The sequence below is a fragment of the Trichosurus vulpecula genome, chromosome 1 (genome assembly GCF_011100635.1).
Source record: "Trichosurus vulpecula isolate mTriVul1 chromosome 1, mTriVul1.pri, whole genome shotgun sequence".
Taxonomy (NCBI): domain Eukaryota; kingdom Metazoa; phylum Chordata; class Mammalia; order Diprotodontia; family Phalangeridae; genus Trichosurus; species Trichosurus vulpecula.
In genome coordinates, this window is record NC_050573.1 from 5,271,665 (window position 1) to 5,282,007 (window position 10,343).

General features: G+C 41.6%; 1 pseudogene; it reads right to left on the reverse strand.

Moving 5' to 3' along the window:
- Positions 1-4,927: 4,927 nt before the first annotated feature.
- LOC118844949 lies at positions 4,928-6,578 on the reverse strand (annotated as a pseudogene).
- Between the last annotated feature and the right edge of the window lie 3,765 nt (positions 6,579-10,343).

Genomic DNA, 10,343 nt, shown 5'->3' on the forward strand with positions numbered 1-10,343 from the left:
GAAAGACTTGTCCTCTAAGGAATGATAATCATTAACAATTTCTTGTTAGGTCCTGTTAGTGAACTTGACCACTAATCAGTTATAACTTGCATTTTGTGTGTTTATTTGGAAAATGATATAATCACTATGATTTTAACTCTGTTACACAACAGATGGAATATGTACGGATGTTTTTTCCAAAAACTTTCTTATTTTCCTTCCCTATGCTTCCACTGCCCCCTTATTTTTATTGATTTCCCTCGACTTGCACCCGAGGCTACTAACGCCCCCCTCTATCGCTCCAGCACCCCCAGGGGGCAGTATCGCCCACTTTGGGAACCTCTGATATACATATTTGTAATGGGGTTTTGCTTTCTGTCCTTTCTCCAGTGCAGGTGCCAGGGAGAAGGCTGAAGAAAAATAGGATTTTTGTGGAAATAGAGGGGAAAATTCCTGGGCTATGCTCTTGCTAGGATTTCAAGATGAGAAGCTTCCTACAGGACAGATAGGAGTATAAACCCCTGTGATTTAGAGGATGTTGTTGGACAGTAGGCTGCTCCAGAGGCAGCTGGAGGATAAAGTCCTCTAGAAAAACTAGAAACCAGGAAAAGCTGCCCACTCTCATTGCTTCTACTACCTCTCCTTGTACTCATTCTTTAACCCTTTGCTACCTGGCTTCCAACCTCATCACTCAGTTGAAACTGCTCTCTCCTAAGTACCTAATGATGTCTTAATTTGCCAAATATAGCCTTTTGCCTCATAACACCTAAATATTTTCTTTTCTGGCCTGGACATGTCCAATTCCTTCAGTCAGTCTGCAGCCCCTCAACATGTTGGTCATTCTCCATAACTGCCTTCCCTACTAGCCTACAGTAGGAAGAGCACTGGAGATTCATTTGGAGTCAGCATGTAGCTGACTTGTAGGTTCTGCCTTTAAAACCCTTTCCATGATCTCATTTCAGCTCCAACCAGCCCTTGAGGAAGGTACAACCATCATTATTGAGGCTCAGAGTAGATAAATGACTTGTTCATAAGTATGCTGTAGGTTTGTCCTCTTGACTCCAAATCTAGCATCTTTCCCATGATCTCATCACCCAGCCACTAACTGAGGTAGTCAGGCTGTTTCTTAAGGACTAAGGACTCTGTACAACAGCCATAGTGCTGAGAAAAGGGAATACAAAGATTATGGCTAGTCCTTGTTCTCAAGGAGCTTCCAGTCTGATGGGGGAGGCAACATGCAAACAACTATGTACAAACAAGATACAGGAAGACAAAACCGACATGGAGATCCTAAACAAAGGGCAGATGTTAGCTTTAAGGCTTATAGGCTAGGGAAAGACTTTTTGTCGAGGGTAGGATTTTAGCTGAACTTGAAAGGAGCTGGAGAAGTCAAGAGGGAGGGAATTCCAGGCACTGTGAAATGCCTAGAGTCAGGAAATGGAGTATCAAGTGCAAGGAACAGCAAGAGGCCAGTGTGGCTCACTGCAGAGTCCATGGAGGGGAGTAAAGTGTAGGAAAATGGGAAAGGGAAGAGAGATCCATGTTAGGAAGGACTGACAGCCAAACTGAGGATTTTGCATTTGATCCTGGAGGAGGTGGGGAGCCCCTGGAGTTTATTGAGTAGGGTACTGACATGGAGAGACCATTTTACAGGAAAGGAAACTGAGGTTCAGAGAGGTTATGTGTCCTACCCAAGATCACATGGCTGCTAAGTGTCTGAGGCATATTTCAAACCAGGGCTTCCTGAGTCCAAGTCCATTACTCTGCTTCTCCCCCTAGCCCCAGGTCCCATAGGGAGTGAGGAACAAAGCTGGGTTCTATCTCAGGTCCTAGCATTCTAAAATATGCATTTTTCCCATTGTATCACACCACCTCCTAAAATCTCAAATAGTTGACTTAAGGAAAAAGAAATGTCACAATTTGTCAATCAATGAACAAACAATTTTTATTTACCTACTGTGCTCCTCCTGTCTCTGTCTGTCTCTCTCTCTCTCTCTCTCTCTCTCTCTCTCTCTCTGTCTCACTTGTTTGCAAGCACTCGTACACACACACAAACACACACACACACACACACACACACACATTTCTAAACACGGGACTCAATTTGCTAATGCCCATTGGCAGCAGAAAACAGACTAGCTTCGGCTGATGAGACAATTCTTTTGCAATGTCTACAAAGGATATGAGTACTAAGACTAATTTTTCAAATCGCAAGACTGTACTTTAACAGGAACCTGGGTAATGGGAGCCTCATTCTCAAAACATATGCAACAAACCCTGTCTGTTACCAGCTTGTATGGAAGAGGTTGGCAAACTTGCCTCCAGAAAGGAGAGATGTCACATAATGGGATGTTACCCCCTTCCATGTAATGGAATCCCTGATTCAGAGTATGCACAGATATTCTGACTGTTTTCAGTCTCCTTTGTTGTTTTTCAGGGGTTTTTATAAGTTGTTTTATATTCTTCATGACCCCATTTTAGTTTTCATGGGAAAGATGGACTGGAGTGGTTCGCCATTTCCTTCCCCAGCTCATTTTATAAATGGGAAACTGAGGCAAAAGGTAAGTGACTTGCTCAGGGTCCCACAGCTATAAGTGTTTGAAACCAGATTTGAATTCAGGAAGATGAGTCTTCCTGACTCCAGGCCTGGGACTCTGTCCACTGCACCACCACTTAGCTGCCCACCTCCTTCAGTCTCCTTACCATATAATGTTGTCCAGTGGCTGCTGAACAGGAACTAAGAATGCTGACAAAGGAACTGACCAGATGGTGTTGGCCCCTTTGCCTTCTCTGGTGGTGAGCAGGAAGAAAGGACCGGGATGCACCTCTTCCAGGTAAGAGAGGGAGCTGAGGTTCTCTCCCACTGGAAGATGCCATGAAAGAAGTACAGAGCTCAGAGCCCTGTTGTTACTAAGGAAGGTGGTAGCCATAGAAACCCTTTGTTGTCAGCTGCCTGTCTCCTTACCCAGGCTGACATGTGGACCATGAATTCAGGCCTCCATTCTGGAGAGCAATTTGGAACTATGTCTAAAGGGTTATAAAGATGTGCATACCCTTTGACCCAGCAATACCACTTCTAGGTCTGTATCCCAGAGAGATCACAGAAGTGGGAAATGGACTCGTATGTATAAAAATATTTATAGCGGCATCTTTTGTGGCGGAAAAGAATTGGAAATCAAGGGGATGCCCATCAACTGGGGAATGGCTAAACAAGTTGTGGTATATGAATGTAATGGAATACTATCATGCAATGAGAAATGGGGAAGATACAGACTTCATAATAACCTGGAAAGACCTATGTGATCTAATGCCGAGGGGAGCAGAACTAGGAGAACATTTTACACAATTACAGAAACACAGTATCTATGATGACTAATTTTGATAGTCTTGGCTCTTCTCAGCAATACAAGGTTCAAAGACAGCTCCAAGGGGCAGCTAGGTGGCACAGTGAGTAGAGCACCGGCCCTGGAGTCAGGAGGACCTGAGTTCAAATCTGGCCTCAGACACTTGACACATGTACTAGCTGTGTGACCTTGGGGAAGTGACTTAACCCCAACTGCCTTGCCAAAAAGCCAAAAAAAAAAAAAAAAAGACAAAGACAGCTCCAAATGACTCACGATGGAAAAAGCTATCCACATCCAGAGAAAGAATTACAGAGACTGAATACAGATTGAGGCAAACTATTTGCTTTCTCTTTTTTTCTCTTTTTTCTTCACTGTTGGTTTTGTTTTTTCTTTCTCATGATTCATTCCATTGGTTATAATTCTTCTTTACAACTTGAATATTGTGTAAATAAGTTTAATGCAAAGATATATGTAGAACCTATATTGGATTACATGCCAAGAGAGGGGGAGAAAATTTGGAACTCAAAAACTTATGGAATTGAGTGTTGCAAACAAGAAATAAATTTAAAAAAGACCTGAATTTAAAAAAAGTTAGTAAATTCAGGCCTCTCTCTCCATGCCCTCTTTGTGTTTGTGCTTTCCTGCTTGTAAAGGAAGGAGCCTATATAGGAGAAGGCTACAATGTTGGGAGTTTTCAAAGGTTGGGTCCTGACAAGTCCAAGAATCAGATTTGATAAAAGTTACACACCAGAAGGCCACCCCAGCAAGCTGCTCTGCCATATCTGGAAGTAAACATGGTGGGGTGAAGCCTTCATAGCAACTGCTCTGAGTGTGAGCCCTTTCTTCTCAGGGACTGAGGTGATAGATGGGAGTATGTGACAGGGATTCACAGAGAAATGTTTCTGTTTCTGTTCTTGCTATATCTTCTTAGTAAATGTCCTTTCATAAAAGCCTCTTAGCTCTGTTCCACCCTTCCTGTTCCACCCGTTCAGCAAGCTCCTCCCACCACAGGTTTCATGTGATTTAGGCTTCCATGTGACTTAAGGAGGTCACATGGGCCTATTAATGGATGGGAAGATCTTCAAATTTACATTACGATTACATAGGCCAATGCAACTGGTTAGATACGGGGAGTCAGGGGATAGTGATAAAGATGACGACTTGGGGATTACCTGGAGACTTGAAAATTAAGATTACATGGGAGACAGGGTTGCCATCAAAAGCAAAATATACATTTGCCTTCACCTTCTCCTCAAACTATCTTTCTCTATCCTCACTTTCACAGTCAAACTCCAAGAAAAAGCTATCTACTCTTATCTCCATTCTGCCTCCCCCCCACACACTTCTCAACACCTAGCAACCCAACTTTGGTCCCTATCATTTGAGTTCTAGTCCTAGATTTTCAAATGCTTGCTCTCTAACTCAATATCCCATTGGCAGCTAAAACTCAACATGTCCAAAATCACACTGATTACCTCCCTCTGAATCATCTACAGACTTGATGGGCATAACACATATGTCTTTAATAACAAGACACTACATTTGTATAATGTTCTAAAGTTTAAAAGTATTTTACACATACAATATCAAGAGAATGGCAAAAATATTGCAAATGGCAGAGGGCCAAACCCAGATCCTCAAAGGGCCTGAGTGTTGACCACTTTCCAAGCTGCTGTTAAACCAGTTATAATCCCACCGACCTATGTCTACTCATCTGTCTGTCACACTGAAAGCATGGTATTCAGGAAGTTATACACTCTGGCTAAAGGGATTCATTTTTACAATTTACTGATGGGAGTTTCTTTCAGACACTACGTTGTCACTTACCACTTACTCTTCCCTCCCCAATAAACAGCTCCTTTTAACATGTAAATGTGATCAAAGATTTCAATATGTTATTTCTAAAAGTTTATGCCTTCTTTTGCATCTCTAGCCCATGATCTCTCAATTGAGAAGAAATGCTTCACCATCATTCACTGAAGGGCTTTCCGAGTGCATTACATTCTAATCATTCCTTTTCAGTATTAAATATATTTACTAAGGGGTTCTTCTAGAGGAAAGACTTACTTTGTTATTTTAATAAGGTTTCTCTCCAGAATGAATTCTATAATGTCGAGTAAGTGCTGTGCTCCAGGGAAATTTCTTCCCACATTCATTACATTCATAAGGTTTTTCTCCTGTATGAATTCTCTGATGCTGGGTAAGTATTGTGCTCCAGCTAAAAGCCTTCCCACATTCAAAACATTCATAAGGCTTCTCACCAGTGTGAATTCTAAGACGTCGATTAAGATCTGCCCTCAGGCAAAAGGCCTTTCCACATTCATTACATTCATGAGGTTTGTCTCCAGTATGAATTTTATGATGTTGAGTAAGTTGTGAGTTATGGCAAAAGGTCTTACCACATTCACTGCATTTATAAGGTTTCTCTCCAGTATGAATTTTATGATATTGATTAAGATCTGCCCTTTGACAGAATGCCTTCCCACATTGAAAACATTCAAAAGGTTTCCCTCCAGTATGAATTCTATGATGTCGAATAAGTTCTGTTCTTTGACAGAAGGCCTTCCCACATTCAGTGCACTCATAAGGTTTCTTTCCAGTATGAGTTCTCTGATGTCAAGTCAGTGTTGTACTCTGAGGGAAGTCTTTCCCACAATCATTACATTTATAAGGTTTCTCTCCAGTATGAATTCTATAGTGTTGTGTAAGATCTGTCTTTTGTCGAAAAGACTTACCACATTCATTGCATTCATAAGGTTTCTCTCCTGTATGAATTCTGTAATGTTAAGTAAGATCTGCCTTCTGACAGAATGTCTTCCCACATTTACTACATACATAAGGTTTTACTCCTGTATGAGTTCTCTGGTGCTGAGAAAGATTAGTGCTCCATCGGAAGGCCTTCCCACATTCACTGCATTTATAAGGCTTCTCTCCAGTATGAATTTTCTGATGTTTTATAAGATATGAGTTTTGCTGAAAGATCTTCCCACATTCAGTGAATTCATAAACCTTTTTTCCTGTATGAGTTCTCTGATGAGCAGTAAATTCAGTGTTCTGGAGGAAAGACTTCCCACATTCATAAAGGCTTTCTCTAGCATATATTCTATGTTCTTCAATATAATCGGAATCATAAATGATGGCTTTCTGACATTGATCATCTTTGGAATACTTCCTTGAAGAGATTATATTAAATTGTCTTAGGCCTGAATATACTTTGAAACTCCTTCCCTGGGTATTACTTTTGTAGCAATTCATTACTACAGACAATCCCTGTTGTGGAAAAAGGACTGCCTCTGGACTTAAGATTTTGCTATATTTGTTGTATTCACAGCCTCTCATTTCATCAGGTTTTTCTTGGATTATTTTTATTTGTTTAGAATGTTTCTCCTCATTGCTCTGCTCCTTCCTTATCTTGCCATAATACTCCTGGGCTTCCCCAAACTTGGAGGTGCACAGATCATCCCATGAGAACATTTGTGGGGATAAGTCATCCATAGAAATGATCATCTTTAGATATGGTACCTTGATCTGAGGCCTAGTATCCCAATCTGAAAAAGAAAGAAAAAAGTATAAATACCCCTTTTCCCTGAATAAATATGCTTTTCTCTATTCTTCACCTTCCTCAATACTCTGGTTATTATAGTAAATAAATAAGTAAGTTTCACTTGAACCAATATCAAGTTTTATGTCTTCTAATTTTTTTATTCACCATACTTATCATTTCATATGACCCAATAATAATATATTTTGTGGTCAAGTTCACACATATTCAAAAGAGAAAAAAGACAACTCAAAGGAAATAAGGCAGGGAAACAGATTCTATGTTCAATCAATTTTGTGTTCTGCCAGAAGAGCTTTCCACAATTCTTAATATAAGGTGTGTGTGTGTGTGTGCGTGCGTGCGTGCGTGCGTGTGTGTGTGTGTGTGTGTGTGTGTTTTAATAAGGTGTAAACAACAGAAGATTTCTCTGTCCAGAATAAAGTGATCTTGAGTGAGGTCTAGAGGAAAACTTCCATTCAACAGCTTTATCCTCATAAGCTTTCTTTCCAACACTGAGTTTCTGACATCGAGTGCTAAGTACTCTCAAGGGGAGCTCTTCTGAGATTGAATATATGCATGTCTTTTCCATCTATTATTTATCATATCACTTCCAATACGGGGTGCAGAGGAACTGTCCAATTTCATTAAATTGATAGGCTACTCAGAGTGATTTGCTCTTCTATATCCTTAAGTCTGAAGACAATTGGAAGTTCTTTCTCCATGTATCATATTTGTGTAGATTTATTCCTATAGATAAATACCTATTTTGTGGGAAAAGGATGAGTTCCACACAGGTGCTTCCGTCATATTTGTTTCATTCATGGCCCTTCATCAATTTTGGAAGTTTCCTTTGGATGGTTTTACTCATCTGAAATGTTCTCATTGCTCTGATCCCTTTCAAATGTGGCATGACCTGGACTCCCTCAATGTGAAGACCTAGAGATTGTGCCTTGTGAGGCTTTGCTAGGATGAATCCTCAATATAAATGCCCAACTCCAGAATGGAGTCCTTTGTTTCAAGCTCAGACTGTCAACTGAAATAAAAAACAAATCATAAGCTGGCTCCCCTGGCTGTACTCTGGGGCCCTAAGGCTCTCTTGCTTCCAAGACTATGTTTCCTATTACTATAGACCTTCAAGGGGAAAGCCACTAGGTGGGGATGCAGAGGAGGGTGGTTCTACTCAGGTATACTTTGGCGTACATGACCAAAGAGGTCTTTTCCTGCAAAGATCTTATGATAAGGCAACCCTTAGGAAAAGAAGAAGACCAAGAACTGTCTGCCCTTCTGAGCATAATACCTCTTTGCCTCAGATTGGAAGAATCTGTGTTTCAGTGCAAAGAAAAAAACAGTAAATGGACTGGGTGATGTTCTACAAAGAAGCTCAGGTCAGGCAACCTCAGCTCTTCTCCACAGGTCTGGGGAATTGGAAGAGACATTCCTATGCCTATTTTAAGTGAACTGTGAGTTGAGTGACTAGCTGAGCTGTTGGGTGTCATGTACTCAAGTGGCCTTTCCTCACTCACCTGAAGAGCTGTTACTTAGAACTATACATCTGGCATCCAAAGAACTTTCTCTAAAACTGTGAGGCCTAGTCATGGGAAATGGCAAAGTGATGGGGATAGAGAATCATCTCAGCCCTTAGGAGCAAGCTAGGAAGGTCCAGGGAGTCTGGAGGCCATGGAAGTGTTATACCAGAAGCGAGTGAGACACACGACAAGAGTTTAAGTTTTAAATGGAGAAGTTTATTAGCCAGCGACCGTTCGGGGAAATAGAGTCTCCCAAATCAAAACGGCCACGATGCCAGTGAAGAAGCAGTATTTATACAAAAATCTAAGTACAGATGTTAGTTATCTCTTGAAACTTACATGTTATTTTAGCAGGCTCAATAAGCCTTTGTTAACTTTACAGGAAGAAAGGAACCCCCTAAATAGATTGTAAATACAATATATCAGATAGCTGACTTAAGTGTTGACTGAATTACAACCCAGTATCTCTTCGTCCAATCTGCCATACATCCCACGGGAGCATGAGATAAGAGCTAGGAGCAATCACATAAGAAAAGGGAAGTCAACTTAGTAAGAAAAGGAAGATCGTTAGGCTTTCCTGGTAACTAGCTTACATTCCATGGGAATATCTCAGGGGCCGTGGGAACTTGCCAAAAGGCAGGAACTCAGCCTGTTCTTTTATAGCACTCTGGAGTTTGCGATTAGGGGCTGGGGGCAGGGTTCTTAGCAATAGCTGGCTACTCAGGTATCACAGAAGAATATAAGGAAATACCTCAAAGGTGATTGGTTTATTTTCCTGGAAAGATAAGGAAATGGGACAAAGAATGGAAATGGCTTCAGAAAGATAATGAGCGCATTTGACCCATTCAATACTAAAGTATCTGGGACATTTCGTGACTTCAAATATATGTCATAAGATTTTAGAAATCCTCTCTGGCCTGAGTGAATAGGGAGCTAGAGTGGAATAACACAATAAAGCAGCTGGTTTCTAGCCATACAAAGCAAGAGCTCTTCAGCTGGGACCAGGAGCACAAGCACCTTGTCTTTTGGCCTCATCATGATTAACAAATGCTTCGGTTTGGGTTTTTTTTTTTTTAACAGATCAAAGTATCAGTGCTGAACATCAGACACAGCACTAGGGGAAGGAAGCAAACAACCTTTCATGGGAAGATCCCAAGTCTCCAGAGTAGCCATCCTTACCCAGGCTGACCAAGTTCCTGTAGTTCTCCAGCATCACCTCCCAGTAAAGTTCCTTCTGGGAAGTGTCCAAGTAGCTCCACTCCTCCCAGGTGAAGTCCACAGCCACATCCTTGAATGTCACTGATTCCTGAAATGAATAAATTTGTGCTTAGCCAGGGACCATAGCCCAGATGGACGTGGGAAGGGGGTTAAGGGGCCGAATGAGGAGGCCTAATTCTTACTATATTCAGGTTTCAGCCAAATCTTTAGGAGTATTTACTACTTGCCTGAGGCTCTACCAGATTCTGAATCATGAAACAAAAGAATAGTCACTGTCAAGACCATAAGCATTTATGAAGTATCTACCCTGTGTCAGGCTCTGTGCTGAGCCCTGGGTGATGAGGGCACAGTCTCTGGGAACCCCTTGAACCTGGAATATAGCCTCTTGGAAATTCCCTTGAACTCTCCTTGAATCTTCCCACTTGATCTGGCCTTGGCCTGAGGCTAATGACCATTAGGCCCAAATGTCTACCTTGCCTAGCCCTCTATTGTCTGTCATTTCCATGTAGCCTTCAGCTATCTCCCCACCCTGGAGTCTGACCTCATCCCAGTCCCTTCAAGCTCCTCCTTAGATTTCTCCTCAAGTCCCTCCCTAAACCCCTCCTTTAGTCACCCCAGACCTCAATCCCTCCCACAATCTTTGTGTATATAATCTCCATCTTGCCTCCATGAAGGTGCTCAGATCCATCCAATCTAGCTCAGATTGATCTAGTCCACTTGTTACAAGCATCACAA